Source organism: Erinaceus europaeus, chromosome 11 (assembly GCF_950295315.1).
Source record: "Erinaceus europaeus chromosome 11, mEriEur2.1, whole genome shotgun sequence".
Taxonomy (NCBI): Eukaryota; Metazoa; Chordata; class Mammalia; order Eulipotyphla; family Erinaceidae; genus Erinaceus; species Erinaceus europaeus.
The window spans coordinates 101906771-101921260 of NC_080172.1; the positions used below are offsets into that span (position 1 = coordinate 101906771).

Consider the following 14490-nt stretch of genomic DNA (forward strand, 5'->3'; position numbering starts at 1 on the left):
TATTATGTGTGCTTAACCCTGTGTATCACCGTCTGGCCCCCAGACCTCATCATTTTTACACAACTGCCTAATGCTCCATTGTGCATATGGAACATGCTTCCTTAGCCATTCATCTGTACTTGGGCATCTGGTTTGCTTTGAAATTTAGGCTGTTAACAAAATGTACTGCTCTGAGCATTGGCGTGCATAGGTGTTTTCAAATAGGTGTTTTTGTTTTCTCTGGCTAAAACCCTGGGAGGAATTGCTAGATCATAAGGTAGGCCCATTTCTAGAATTCTGATGAATCTCCACACTGTTTTCTATAAGGATTGGTCCAACTCACATTCTTACCAGCAATGTAAAAGAGACCCCCTGCCCTCCCATCCTCTCCAACAGTTGGTGTTTCTGTCTTTTCTGAATGATGTTCTCACAGTTGTAAAGTGTCATCTTATTGTTGTTTTTTATTTGCATTCCCTTGATGATCAATGACTTTAAACATATGTCTGCTGGCTTTTTGGGACTTGAACTAGAGAGGTTAAGTAGAGCACAGTAGCAAAATAACAGTAAAAGTTATGGGGAAAGGACACCAAAAAACTGGTGGATACAGTTTCTATTCTTTCACTTATGGTTAAAAGATACAAGTGTGTATAACAGCATACCACTATCAACAATGGCTTTAGGATAAACTTGTGTCAATACATGCATGCATACCTCATCTTCAAATAAATCATTTCTCCATAGAGAGACTCGAAGGTTAAAGACATAAGTTATACAGTTAAGCAATCTATTAAGATTCATGAGTGTCGTAAGTGGCTATCCTTCAGAGTCATCCAATAGTCCTCATAGATATGCGGGCTGGAGAGCCAGGGCCCTGTTTATTATTATCTGGCAGAGAATTATCTCCTGCATAAGTTCTGGATGGACAGTGGATTGCCCAGTGAAAGCCTCTTTTATAGAGTAGGCATTTGGTTAAGGGAGGTTTTGAATGTCTGTCATCTCTAGATACCTTATAGTCAAACCATTTGAGATTTATTTTACAATTCTTTTGTAAATGGCCCTCATTATTACATTTAAAACAAACCTTGTTTTGCATGGGCTGTACTGAGCCCGCCACATATGTGGCCTGATTAAATGCAGCCATAACATGTACTTTATGGGTTTGAGTCTATACCTCAGTACATGCTTTTATCATCTGAGAAATACTTAAATCTAGATACTTAAGTGACCCAAGAATTCCTTTACTATCTTGCTTTGCATTTCCAAAGGCTAGTTGTTTAATTAAAATTCTGGCTGCTTCTTTACTGTCTCCTTGTCTACTGATAGCTTCTTGTAACCTGTCCACAAATTCTCTGTAGGGTTCTGTGGCTTGCTGAATAACAGAGATGAAAGACTCTACATGAGTGCTAGGTCAGTGCTGATCACTTATTCTGACTGCTGATTGCAAAGCAAGGTGCCTGTCATTTTTTCTAATGCTCTTATGTTCACTGGGAGGAGTAAGGGCACCCTCACCCACTAACTGACTGGGTGAGATAGCTCTGGGAACCTGATATGGCCAAACATTATATTCCATCTCAGTTCCTTCTCCTGTAGGGAGCATGGGAAAGGCATCAAATGTAAGGCCTCGCTCAATAGGAATTTTTCTGTTTTTATCACTGGTAGTGGACAAATCTGGGTCTATTGTGGTTGAAGGAAAAGGAAGATGAGGAGTTAGGAAGGGGTTGAGTGAGTCACCTGGCACAGTATGAAGAGGTGGTAGTTGTAAGAATGGGTTAAATGGTGTGGAGTCACAGGGGTAGACTGTTGAAGTGTGTGTGGAAGTGGGAGTGGTGACCACACATGAAGGGGGGGTGGAAGTGGGGACACCACAGGGGGTGGAGGTGGAGGCTCTAGAGGCTGCATGGAGGAAACAGGAGGATCTGGGCTAAGGAAAGGATTTCCATGGATCAAAGATTGTGGTGGTGGGGTGGTGTTTGGAATAGCAAGACATTATAGATAAGGTCTATATAAAGACAGGTTGCTGGTTTAGGCTCAGTAGAAAAATATGAGAATGTCTGGGTTTCAGGCATGACAGAACCAGTTTGCATCTGAGAAGAGGAGGAGGAAAGAAAAGTGGAATTGGAAGTAGGAGGAAGCTTTAGGGAATAGTCCTCCAAAGAAGCCTATCATTGATTTAGAGCAGAAAGGCAGAGCTGATAAGTCCAAAGTTGTTTTGCTGTGACTATACCAATATTTTTAAATAAATAATCTCCAATTTGTGTCCATATGTCAACTGATATAACTGTATTCTTGGGAAGAGGTGCAGAGACCACCTCTATAACATTTAACAACTTTCTTAATTCTCGGCTGGAACACTGAATTTTACATATCTTTAAAGTTTCTTTCAACTGTCTGAGATGAAAACTGTCTTCTTTAGAATGTAATATACCCATTGTGGCAGTTTAGAAAGGGTGAGAGTAAAAGAACGTTTTAAATTAATTGTCGGTCACTTACCAAGAATTAGCATATATTTGTTGGGTCCCTAATGAGCTTAAAGTAAAGTGGTAAAGGGCATGGGGATGGGGCCAGGTGGTGGAGCACCTGGTTGAGTGCACATGTTACAGTGTGCAAGGACCCAGGTTCAAACCCCTGGTCCCCACCTGCATGGAGAAAGCTTCACAAGTGGTGAAGCAGTGCTGCAGGTGTCTCTCTGTCTCTCTCCCTCTCTATCACCCCCTTCCCTGTCTCTGACTGTCTCTATCCAACAGATAAAAATTTAAAAAATAATAATAAAATTAAAAGAAACCCTTTAAAAAAAAGGGCATGGGTGTAAAAAGAAAAAGTTTAACATGTGTGGTAAATAAAAGTCAAGGAAAAAAACAACTGCCTTGAGCAGACAACCTAACAACAACAAAAAAGGAGTGGGTAACCATAGAAACATGTTGGAGCAGATTAAATTCGGAGCCACATGGGGGTGAGGTTAAAATTTTGAAACATTTTTTGGGAACCAAAGCTGGAAAAAATCAAAGTGGACCATACATAGTAACTCAACACGTGGGAGATAAAGTTAAACCACATAGAAAAAAAAATGGGTAGAGCAAAATTAAAGTCAAACAACTAAAATAAGGGTGGGACAAAAAACTGCAACACACTGAGGTGCCATTTGTTGTTATTTAACTTAAGAAAGGGGTTGGGAGTGGAGGCTGCTGCAGCACATAAAAGGATTCACAGTGGGGAGCTGGGAACTGGTTTAAACAGTACAAGGTTTATGAGGGTGAACAGGTAAAAGGCAAATAAACACTTCTCATCAAGGATTAAGAGTACGCTAGGTCCATAAAAATCTGAGTATAGTTGTCAAAAGTTTAGTCCCATAAGATAAACAATTATCTGCTCTGGTAAAGGTTGCTCATGGTTATAGAGGGGTCTAAAAGTTTACCAGCTAGCAAAGTCACTCATGTTCAGTTCCCAGGAGAAGTAGCCATGGCAGGTCAACCTGGCACGTCTCTGCCAAGATGCCTCTCACCAGGAGAAGAAACCGCAGCCAAAGAGAGAGCGTTCCAGCTAGCTGTACTTATCTTTGTACACCAGCACAGCCTGGATCTGCTCATAATCCCCCATGTGCCTGTGCAGACCACTGCACACTCTGTCACCAAGGCTGACGTCAACACTGTGCTGGGACTTCCATCCATGGTCATCGTTATGCGTCACCACAAATGACTATAATACTTCCAATTGTTATTAATAAGAACATTTTAACAATAGAAACATTATTTTAATTGCTATAAGCTGAGATACATTTCATGCCAGATATACATATTTTTCTTATACAAACTAATGATGGCAATATAAGATTTTTTTTATCTTCAAAATAAAGAAAAGATTATTTTAGAGAAATGGTGAATTATTTCCTACTAGATATCATTTAGAAAAAGAGGCCTGCTAGAAAAGTAGCTCACTATGTTAAAGCACAAGGTTTGCTTTCCTGAAGACACAGAAGTTCCAGATTTAATCTTTGGCAACAGAAGGCAAAGTACCCCCCCCCCACACACACACACACACACACACACATACCCCATGCTCTGGTCTTTCCCTCTCTGCATGTTTCTCCTTAGTAACAATAACTCTAAAAGCCTTTTAAACAGAGGAATAGGTAAGCAAAGATTTATATATAGAGATTGTTCTAGAGCCAGTACATAAAACCACTAAGGTCTATTGCTCTCCAGGTCATTGTTCATTGAAGGAGTATACCACTCTGTGTGTGAAAGATACATATTTATAGTCAAAGACATATTTTGCAAAGAGCATATCTTTTTATTAAAATTACTTTTTGCCTGGCTAGCATTGCAGGTGGAGAGAGGATCCAGGAACTCGTGGCAGTGTGGTAATACAATTCTTTATTGATGCGGGACTCCTAGAGTTGGCCGTGAGCACAACAGGTTAGGCCACATGGCACCAAACCGCAATGGCTGACTCCCTCTCTGCACACCAGCCCTTCTCCAGGTCGGGACGAGGGAGAGAAAAGACAGTGAAGCCAGGAGCACAAGGAGGTTTTATGAGATAAAAACCAAAAGTGGAAAGTCGGAAATGGAAATGGCTAGGAAAGGGGGTAGGGAGAGAGACAAAAGGCATGCCGGGAAGGTGGAAGCATCATTAGCAACTGTTGCGATGGTTGTTAACTGGCTGGAATTACAATACCCTGAGGGGATAACGTGGTGGGGAGACCTTTAGTCATTTCTAAGACAAAGCAGAAGATTGGTATGTAAATAATAATACTTGCATGGAAATATGGTGGTTTGTGGGCCCTGCCAATGTTCAACCACATCTGCACAATTTCCCAACAACTTTTCCTCTTTACCATCAAACTGATAATTTATTTAATATGACAGAAATTGAGAGAAGGGGAGAGAGAGACACTTGCCAACCCATCTTACTGCTAGTGAAGTACCCCCCACCCCATGCACAAGTAGGGACTAGGGACTTCAATCCATGTCCTTGGTCACTGTAACATATACATTCTACCAGATGCTCCACCACCCAGACCTCAAATTAATTCTTCTTTCAAAATTCCCTGGACAAACAACCCCACCAATGTGTCCTGGAGCTCCGCTACCCCAGAGCCCTTCCCGACTAGGGAAAGAGACAGGCTGGGAGTGTGGATTGACCTGTCATGTTCAGCGGGGAAGCAATTACAGAAGCCAGACCTTCTGCATCCCACAATAACCCTGGGTCCATACTCCTAAGGAACTATCAAGGGAGGAGATGGGATACAGAGTTCTGGTGGTGGAAATTGTGTGGAGTTGTACCTCTCTTATCCTATAGTTTAGTCAATGTTTCCTTTTTTATAAATAAAAAAAATAAAATTAATTAATTAAAAAACAAAAAAGTAAAAATTCAGCCCTAATATTAGACTTCCCAGATTCACCAGTTTGATTTAAATCATTATTATAGACCAGCCTGTCTATAATCATGGAGTGGTGCTAAAGCAATCTCTTAATATACCAAATGATACTCTACCATACTAAATGATAATAGATACTTTCTTTCCAGCTGGAATGTAATGTCGTGTGTGTGTGTGTGTGTGTGTGTGTGTGTGTGTGTGTGTGTTGACGGTGTGGGGTAGGGGTATGTCTTTCTATCACAAATAATGATGTAGCTGGCACTTAAAACAGAGTTAATTTATGAATGGAGGAAAGAATAAAATAGTGTGTAAATATACTTTTAGGACAGACAGATGATTGGATAAAGGATTAAGTGTGAATGCACACGTAGAAATACAAAAGAATAAGTGACACATGCATATAAAATCTTTAGTTAGTCTAATGTGTTGCCTTTTTTGAGTGGACAGTTTTTTGACATATTTCAACGAGAACAAGTTTTGACCTAACAATACCTTATCTTTGAATGCCATTTTCTTTTATTGTTTCCCTGTAATATTCAATAATAACAAGCTAGTAATAAGTTTTCTCTTGAATTTTTTCTTTTCCTTTGTGTTACCTCTATCTCAAAGCCTATGAGCTTAACCCCACTCTTCTTAAGTTAGACACTTAGTTCCTTAGATATTTCTAGAAGAAAGAAATAGCATTGTGCTCTCTGATTCTCTGGCTGAAGACCTCTACTTCCCTCAACCATTGGCCTAGAAAGTGGTACTTAAAGACTTAGCCTTTGTTAACTTTAGTATATTGAGCAATGAAAGCAGCACGACATTCTAAATTCACTGCCAAGTGTGAATCTTCAACTTCAAAACAGATCTATCATCCTGATCTTAACAAAGAACAGACCACCAACGACTTCTAATATTTTATATTACAATACTCCAAGTGTCAGATTATATTTACCTATCTGTCAGAGAAAGAAAAAAAGTGTTTTCCTCATTAATAACCACAGTATTGTTTTTTAAAAAGTATTAATTTCACCTGTGAAAATATATGAAAACTGCAGGCTACCATTGTAAATGTCTTTATGACACTGTTTATGCAGATATTGCTCTGTTAAGAATGTAATTATAGAAGAGACATTTCTTTATGTAAGATGTGGGATTGTTTATAACCAGAGAAAAATTAGGCTCTGCTTTGAAAGGTGCATTGGACAATTCCTCGTCAAAGCATAAAACCATAAAAACAAGTAAAGATCGTCATTCTATCTGATCAAAGCTTCCTTATTTTTGGCAGAAAATAGAGTTTGTTACATCTTATTTTGCATTATCAAGACAGCTTCTCATTTTTGAAATGGTAAACTATTTTTCACAGTGGTATAATTTACCCTTTTATTAATTCGCTGGATACTTAAGAGTCTCCTATTTGTCAGAGACTGCTGACTAGTACATTTTCTGACACATGGTTAAATATTTTGTATTTCTCTTATTGTATTTTTGCCTCAAGTGTCCTACTACCTGTGATGCCACAAACTAACCAGTCACAACCTCCAAAGAATATACCGGAGGCAGAAAGAACATACGTGTGAATATGTTTTAATTAGTACCAATAGTTGTTCCCAAACTTAAGTATGTTAAGCTACCAAAGATTTGAGTCAGCTGAAGAACACATCGATTCAAATTGCTGTTGGTCAGTACTAAAAGACTAGGAGGGTGGCAGAAGTTTCTACTTTCTGGTTATGTAAATTAGAAAATATGCAAAAGTTTGGGTTCTGGTTTTAACTTTTTCCAATAGATCAAATACTTAGAAAATTAAGGCACTGCTACATTTTGGGAAGTTATGAATATGTGAACTTATATTATAAATATAATATAATATAGTTGAGAATTTACTTAAATATATGTAAATATATATGCATGTATGTACATATATATTAATTTTTTGTGATTAGCAGTAGTTTATAAGATTGTAAGATTACAGAATAAATTTCCAAACTACACGCACCACTGAAGTTCTGTTCCCTCCCAATCATAATCACTTCTTGCAAAGTCTTAGACAGCTTGTTTACTTATGTTGTTTTGCTGTTTTTGCTTGTTTGCAATCTCAAGTATTTCAGTCTCTCTGTACATGTAAATGTTTTAAATTTACACATGGGCTGGAGAAATAGCTCACCAGTTAGGGCACCTGCTTTGTTATGTGGTGGCAAGGTTTGAATCCCAGGATAATATGAAAGGAGCTATGTCACTGAGGAAAGCTCCAGTGCTGTGCTGTGCTGTGCTGTGCTGCCTATCGGTCTGTCTGTCTGTCTGTCTATCTATCCATCCATCATCTATCTGCATGTATGTGTGCCTACCTACTGAGTGAAAAAAAAAAAAAAGAAAGGCCTAGAACTGTAAAATCTTTCATGTGAGGCCCCAGATCTACAAGAAACAAGAGAACTATGACACTTTGTTCACGCAGTTGAGTACAAAACCTATTTAAGATGCAAATAAGAAGGTGAAGAAAACAGAGTCCCATAGTTTCAGAGCCTAAGAAGTTGGTGTGGAAGGGGCGTGACGTGATAAGGCAATATAAAAAAGTCACCATAGTGTTTACAGGTCACCAGAATAAACTTTTTAAATTAAATTAAAAATTATTTTATGTTGGAAAATGTTAATATCTGGATTCCTCTGAGCTATCTTGTAGTCTTGCCAAGTCTAACGGAATGCTGCTTAAACATACTTTACCTTCCTTTCTTTGGTTTCAGGGTAGAAAAGGTCCCTTCAACTCCTGAAGACAGTAAATCACAGTTTGTGTGGTGGTTATCAGAAGACACTTAAAGGATTGAATTGGATGCTCTACATAGCACCCTTGCCAAGAGAATTCGGAAATGACTTCCAGCTTCCCACAGTAATAAAATGACACTGTTTGGCATCTTTAAGGTAATAAAAGTGAGTTTTTCCATTCTAGTAAATGAGAAGAGAGGCCTGGTTGTTTTGAAAACTGATTAAAATTCATGTGTTTTCTTTAAATTATAGAGCATGATATGAGCACACTTACACGTGAACTTCAGACCACCTCTAAGTATTATTCTGTCCGACTCCTGAGGGGAAGCAGGGTATGCTGGTGAATAGGGAGGGGCTTAGGGGGTGAGGAGGCTGGGAAGAAACCTTTGCAGGTGCTGGGAATACCCACACCAGGATTCAATAGGTGGCACTCTTCCCTCTGAGTAGGTGGTGAATAAATTCCTAGTGTGCTCTTCAGAGGATATTATTTTGCTTGAAGGAAACAGTTTGGACGTTCGTAAGTGTTTCTGGCACTGTTAAACAGCTGCTGAATCCAATAACAGACTGGCTGTATTTGGGTGATGGCAAGAGCTCTTGCAAACAGGCTCCATGTCTTTTAAGAAAGTGGCTTATATAAGGCAGTATTGTAATTTGTATACAAGACATTTTAAAATTCAGTTTCACTTTCCTTATCATTTCAAAGGAAAATCTTTTGTCATTCCTGTTTGACTCACAGTGTCTAAGAGGAAGTTTGATCATCTTCCATTTCCCATCGGGTCATTCATAAGACACCTGCATCCCTCTGGTTGCTCCTAGACTATACAAAGCTACTTACTGAAAAGAAACATTTTATAAAGGAAGACCACCTTTTACAAAAGGCACCTCTACATTAGAAATTTGTCAGCCAGAGGCATGGGATATAGCTTTCGATCTTAATCTTATTGTACCACAGCCAAATTTATAATTGCCTGAATCAAAAAAGACAAGACTGATACTTTCTACACATAGTCCACCCCCCATTTGTCTTTGTGTATTTGCTGCAATTAGAAGGCTATTACAAACAAATTAGTAGTAATGCAAGAATTTTTTAATGACTTGCTGATTTCAATTATTGCCAAATACCTTCAGCCACCCATCACACTCTTAATTAAGAAACAATAGTGTGTGTGTGTGTGTGTGTTTAGATAATCCCTTTATTAAAATTATGCAATCATGGTCGTAGTAGTTACAAACTAGTCCATTAATTAAGTATACAAAACTATTAAAGAGGTTAAACAGATCATTACAAACGAAATAGGATGTAGACGCACCCATTGTAACAATAGTGGGGAAGGAAGTATTCCCAACAAAGATAGGGCAAGAGGAAAGAGAAATATTCCTGTTGCTCTTAATGATGGTCTGTAAACACTTGAGAGAATTAGATGTAAATGATAGTGCCTTTTGCTTCCAAGAGATACTCCCAGTGAAGGTGACATATTCAGATCATCTGATTTCAGTCGGTAGCCATTTATAATATAAAGGAGGTTGTTTTCTTCTGGGGTAGCACTAAAATGCCAGCAGAAGCAGTGTCCTTGAAGTTAGTCGTTGACCATGTACTATCAAGTACATATTTACCCTGTTGAATTATGAGATCTCCAGAAGTAAGAAAAGTATAATTCCTGAGGCACTACTAATTATCAATAAAATACAACACATGTTATAAACCTATATCTGTCCTTATCCCTCTATATACTAGTAAGCCTTTCTGCTCTTAAAACAATTTAAAGTAAAAAAACTAATGAGTGGGAAATTCAACATACTTATCTTTTATATTATCGGTAATTTGCTAGAGTTTATGATTATGCTTAATTCTGGACACTTGTCTTCCACATCTTACCTGCTCTGTAATTTGTATTCTGTGTTCCAAATATTAGTACATACATGTAGTAAGTAAAAATAACAAGTTTCCTTTGATAATTCCCAGTCATCCTATTGTAACATGTATATTTGCTATCCAAATGATGCTTGCCTTTTTTTTTTTTTTTTTTTGTAGTAGATAAAATTCGACCTATCCATTCATTAGCTTACCTTGGTTGAGTGAGATACTGGCCCAAATGTGAAAGTGCAACAGAAAAGATTTTAAGGGCAGGGGAGATATAGCACAATGGTTATACAATGAGGCTCTCATGCCTGAGGCTCCAAAGTCTCAAGTTCAATCCCCCACACCACTATATGCCAGGGCTGAGCAGTGGTCTGAGTAAAAAAAAAGGGGCGGGGGGAAGAAAGAAAAGAAAAGATTTCAACTTCTCATTTTACATGCTTCATGATTAGCCTAATCCCACTGGTTTGCTGTGATTTGGCCAGTGATCCTCAATGACAAAGCAGACTAAAGATTTATCTTGTGACAGTGATTTTGAAGATTGCCCATACTTAAGAAGCATCTTTGACTACATATGTGGTAAAACAGGTTCTAAATCAGGCTGGAATCAGGCTCAGGAGATCTGGCATGGAGCCCAGGAATTGGTAATATTGCTAACATGTTTCCCAGGTGATTCTCAGACAAGTGGTCCTCAGACCATGCATTAAGAATCACTGCATTAAGAATTAAAGAGATTTTCCTTTTCATAACATGCTTTATTGTAGGTACATCAAACATCTCTCTCTCTCTCTCTCTGAAATGCAGTTTGAAATATTTGAAATTATACTTTATAATTATACTAGAAACTGTTGCAGCCTGTAATAAGTACTGTGGGATTACCCACCACCCCACCCCCCAGGCAAAACTGAAAAATGAGAAGTACTAAAATTGTTTTATGGGCTGGGCAGTGATATTGAGTGCACACATTATTATGCACAAGGACTAGAGTTCAAACTCCTGATCCATACCTACAGGGGGGAAGCTTTACAAGCAGTGAAGCAGGTCTGCAGGTGTCTCTCTGTCTCTCCCTCTGTATCTCTTTGTCCCACCAAGTAAAAAGAAAAAGGGGGGGAAAGGGAACAGTGGTTTTGTAGTGAGGGTACTGAGACTCAGCAATAACACAAGTGACAGTAAAATTAAATAAATGTTTTATTTAATATTTATTTATTCCCTTTTGTTGCCCTTGTTTTTTATTGTTGCAGTTACTATTGATGCCGTTGTTATTGAGTAGAACAGAGAGAAATGGAGAGAGGAGGGGAAGACAGAGAGGGGGAGAGAAAGACACCTGCAGACCTGCTTCACCTTGTGAAGCGACTCCCCTGCAGGTGGGAAGCCAGGGGCTTGAACCGGGATCCTTAAGCCAGTCCACGCTTTGCGCCATATGCGCTTAATCCGCTTAAACCGACCGAATCCCTAAATGTTTTATAATTCATATTTTAAGAAGAAAAACACTTTATTTTCTTTCTTTTTTTTTTTTTAACCAGTGCACTGTTCAGCTCTGGCTTATGGTGGTGTGGGGGATTGAACCTGGGACTTTGGAACCTCAGGCATGAGAGTCTGTTTGCATAACCATTATGCTATCTTCCCTCAGCCCCAGAAAAACACTTTATTTGATCTAGTTTAATCACTTAATATGATGAAAATTCATTGATTTTTTTTTCCAGTCTGGGGTCCAACTTAGTAGGTATTACAGTGTCTTATTAGCATTCATGTGACCCATATTTTAATTCTAACACAGCATTTGACCAAGAGGTGCTCTAGTCTCCATCTATCTCTCAAAAATAAACACATACATATGCATGTGTATATTATTATTATTAATAAGTTTATTGGGATGTAATAATTTACAATACAGTTATTAATATATGGATAAAATCTCTCATCAGCTGGTTTATTCTATATACTAGGACTCTATTTATTTATTTATTTTCCCTTTTGTTGCCTTTTTTGTTTTGTGTGTATATTATTTTTAACCAGAGCACAGCTTATCTCTGAATAGGGTAGTACTAAAGTATGAAACTGGGACCTTAGGACCTCAGAAACAAAAGTCCATTATGCACAAAGTCCTTCCAAGAAATAATCTTATAAAAAGGAATGCGTATATTCAATTATTTATTTTGACTATCATTTTGAAAAAAAATTTTTAGAACTTTCCACTGGGTGTTTTTCTTGAATGCTTTTTTTGTAATCCTCCCTCCCACACACACCAAATACTTAATAGGTCCTGATATAATTTTACTTTAGATATTAGAAAAGAATATGTAAAATAAGTGAGATCTGTTTTCCTTCTTATAACAGTAATGCCTTACTTCAACCTTTTTGAATGAATTATTTCTCTGCAAATCCTTAAGTCATATAACTTAACATCAGAAGTTCTGAAAACCTTGACACTATTTAAAGTCAGTGTAGACTTCACTCCTGTGAGAATGTCATACATCAGAAAAGGTAGCAGCAACAAATGCTAGAAAGGTTATGGAGACAAAGAAATCCTCCTGCACTGCTAGTGGGAATGTCAATGGGAATGTCTGTGCAGAGTAGTCTGGAGAACTCTCAGAATGCTAGAAGTGGACCTACCCTATGACCCTGCAATTCCTCTCCTGGGGATATATCCTAAATAAATGAACCAAATAAGGAACTAAGCATCCATCCAAAAAGATCTGTGCATACCTATGTTTGTAGCTGCACAATTTGTAATAGACAAAATCTGGAAGCAACCCAGGTGTCCAACAACAGATGAGTAGCTGAGCAAGTTGTGGTCTATATACACAATGGAATACTACTCAGCTATTAAAAATAGTGAATTCACCTTCTTTATTCCATCTTGGGTGGAGCTTGAAGAAACCATCTTAAGTGGGATAAGTCAGAAACAGAAGGATGAATATGGGATGATTTCACTCATAGACAAAAGTTGAGAAACAAGATCAGAAGGGAAAATATCAAGCAGAACTTGGACTACAGTTGGTGTATTGCACCAAAGTAAAAGACTCTGGGGTTGGAGAGGGGCCAGTGTTCAGGTCCTTTAACATGAAGGTAGAGGAAGACCTAGTGGGGGTTGAATTGTTATGTGTAAAACTGGGAAATGTTATACATGTACAAACTATTGTGTTTTGCTGTCAACTTTAAACCATTAATCCCCCAATAAAGAAATTAAATAAATAAAGATAATTTAAAATTTTAAAAATAAAATAAAGTCAATGTAGATAGGAAATCTGTAATTAACCTCTACATATATTAGAGTCTATCATTTCCCCACAGAAATATTGCCTTATTAGTTTAGATTTTGAGTTCAGATGTGATTTTTCTTGTTCCATCACTTGTTGAATCATTTCTTTAAGAACATTTTATATGTTATCTTTTTCTGATTTAAAAATTGTTAGTGCGGCTTCATGATTTATTTTAGATAAGTGGTACATATCCTAGATGACATTAGGATACCAGTTAATATTAATACTAACAGTCACCTTTAATCAAGTATGACACTATTCAGTCATTTTTTTGCGTGACAATACCTCTTTACTTTTATCTTTAAAAGACCATTTTTTAAAGCTCACCTGGAAATATCTCACAAGAATAGAATTGTGAAACATTCAGCATCATAAAGTGTTCTAACCATTGACCTAAAAATTCCACTTAATAAGTGGAATCAATTTTACCTGTTTATAAAAAAAAAAAAAGTGTTGAGTAGTAGTTACCCACTAAGTGTGGTAGAGCTCATCAGAGTAGAATGAACCAGAAGGTCTTCTCTTCTAAAATCAAACTGAAAAATAAATTTTTGTTTTGAAATATTTAAAAGGGTAACTAATTTTGAAGCGCTTTTTAAAATGTGACTTCCATCTGATATTGTGCCTTTGAGCCTGGAAACAATTAAAATAAAAAATTTTGAAGAAAACCCCCTACTGTTTCTGTAGTGGCATTTTTCCTGTGTTTCAAATTTGAACTCCTATAAATCTTGGAATTGAGCAAATAGGGAAATAAACATCTCATAAAATACCTGTCTATTTTCAGATTGAAAGAATGAATTTGTATAGAATTCCAAATCAAAATTTCTAACTTTTGAGGCTGATGCATTCATACCTAGTTTCTAATCTATGGTAACACATCTAAACATTTTCAAGTTAAAATAGAATGTATACTTTGATCATTCCTTTTTAAATGAGATCCTGGTAATTTTTGGCCCAATTCCCTATACTAATGTAGCCACTTCCCCACATGGAATTCTAATGGATGCTATAATTAAATAAATGATTGAATATTTTTCTCCATAAATCATAAGACTGAGAATCTGGAAATCCAATGGACTGAACTAGTAAAGGAGTAAGCGGTGAAACTATAATTTAAAAGTGGACAAAGGAACTTTCTATCAGTAACTTTATAATAGTAAAATGTAAGATCAAGCACATTTGTACATTTGACTAATGCATTTTCAGGAACCTCATACAGAAAGTCTTTTTTATCTTTTTAAATGTCATAGTTGCATAATTATAAATGTTATGCAAATTTC

At 37.3% G+C, this 14490-nt stretch overlaps 1 long non-coding RNA gene across 2 annotated transcripts in view; it reads left to right on the top strand.

Moving 5' to 3' along the window:
* LOC132541434 (uncharacterized) overlaps positions 1-14490 on the top strand; it is a 403780-nt gene that overhangs the window by 109267 nt on the left and 280023 nt on the right. For both annotated transcript variants that reach the window (XR_009552638.1, XR_009552639.1), the window contains exon 2: positions 8074-8248. This is a non-coding gene — a long non-coding RNA (uncharacterized LOC132541434). The remainder of the gene's footprint in view (positions 1-8073; positions 8249-14490) is intronic.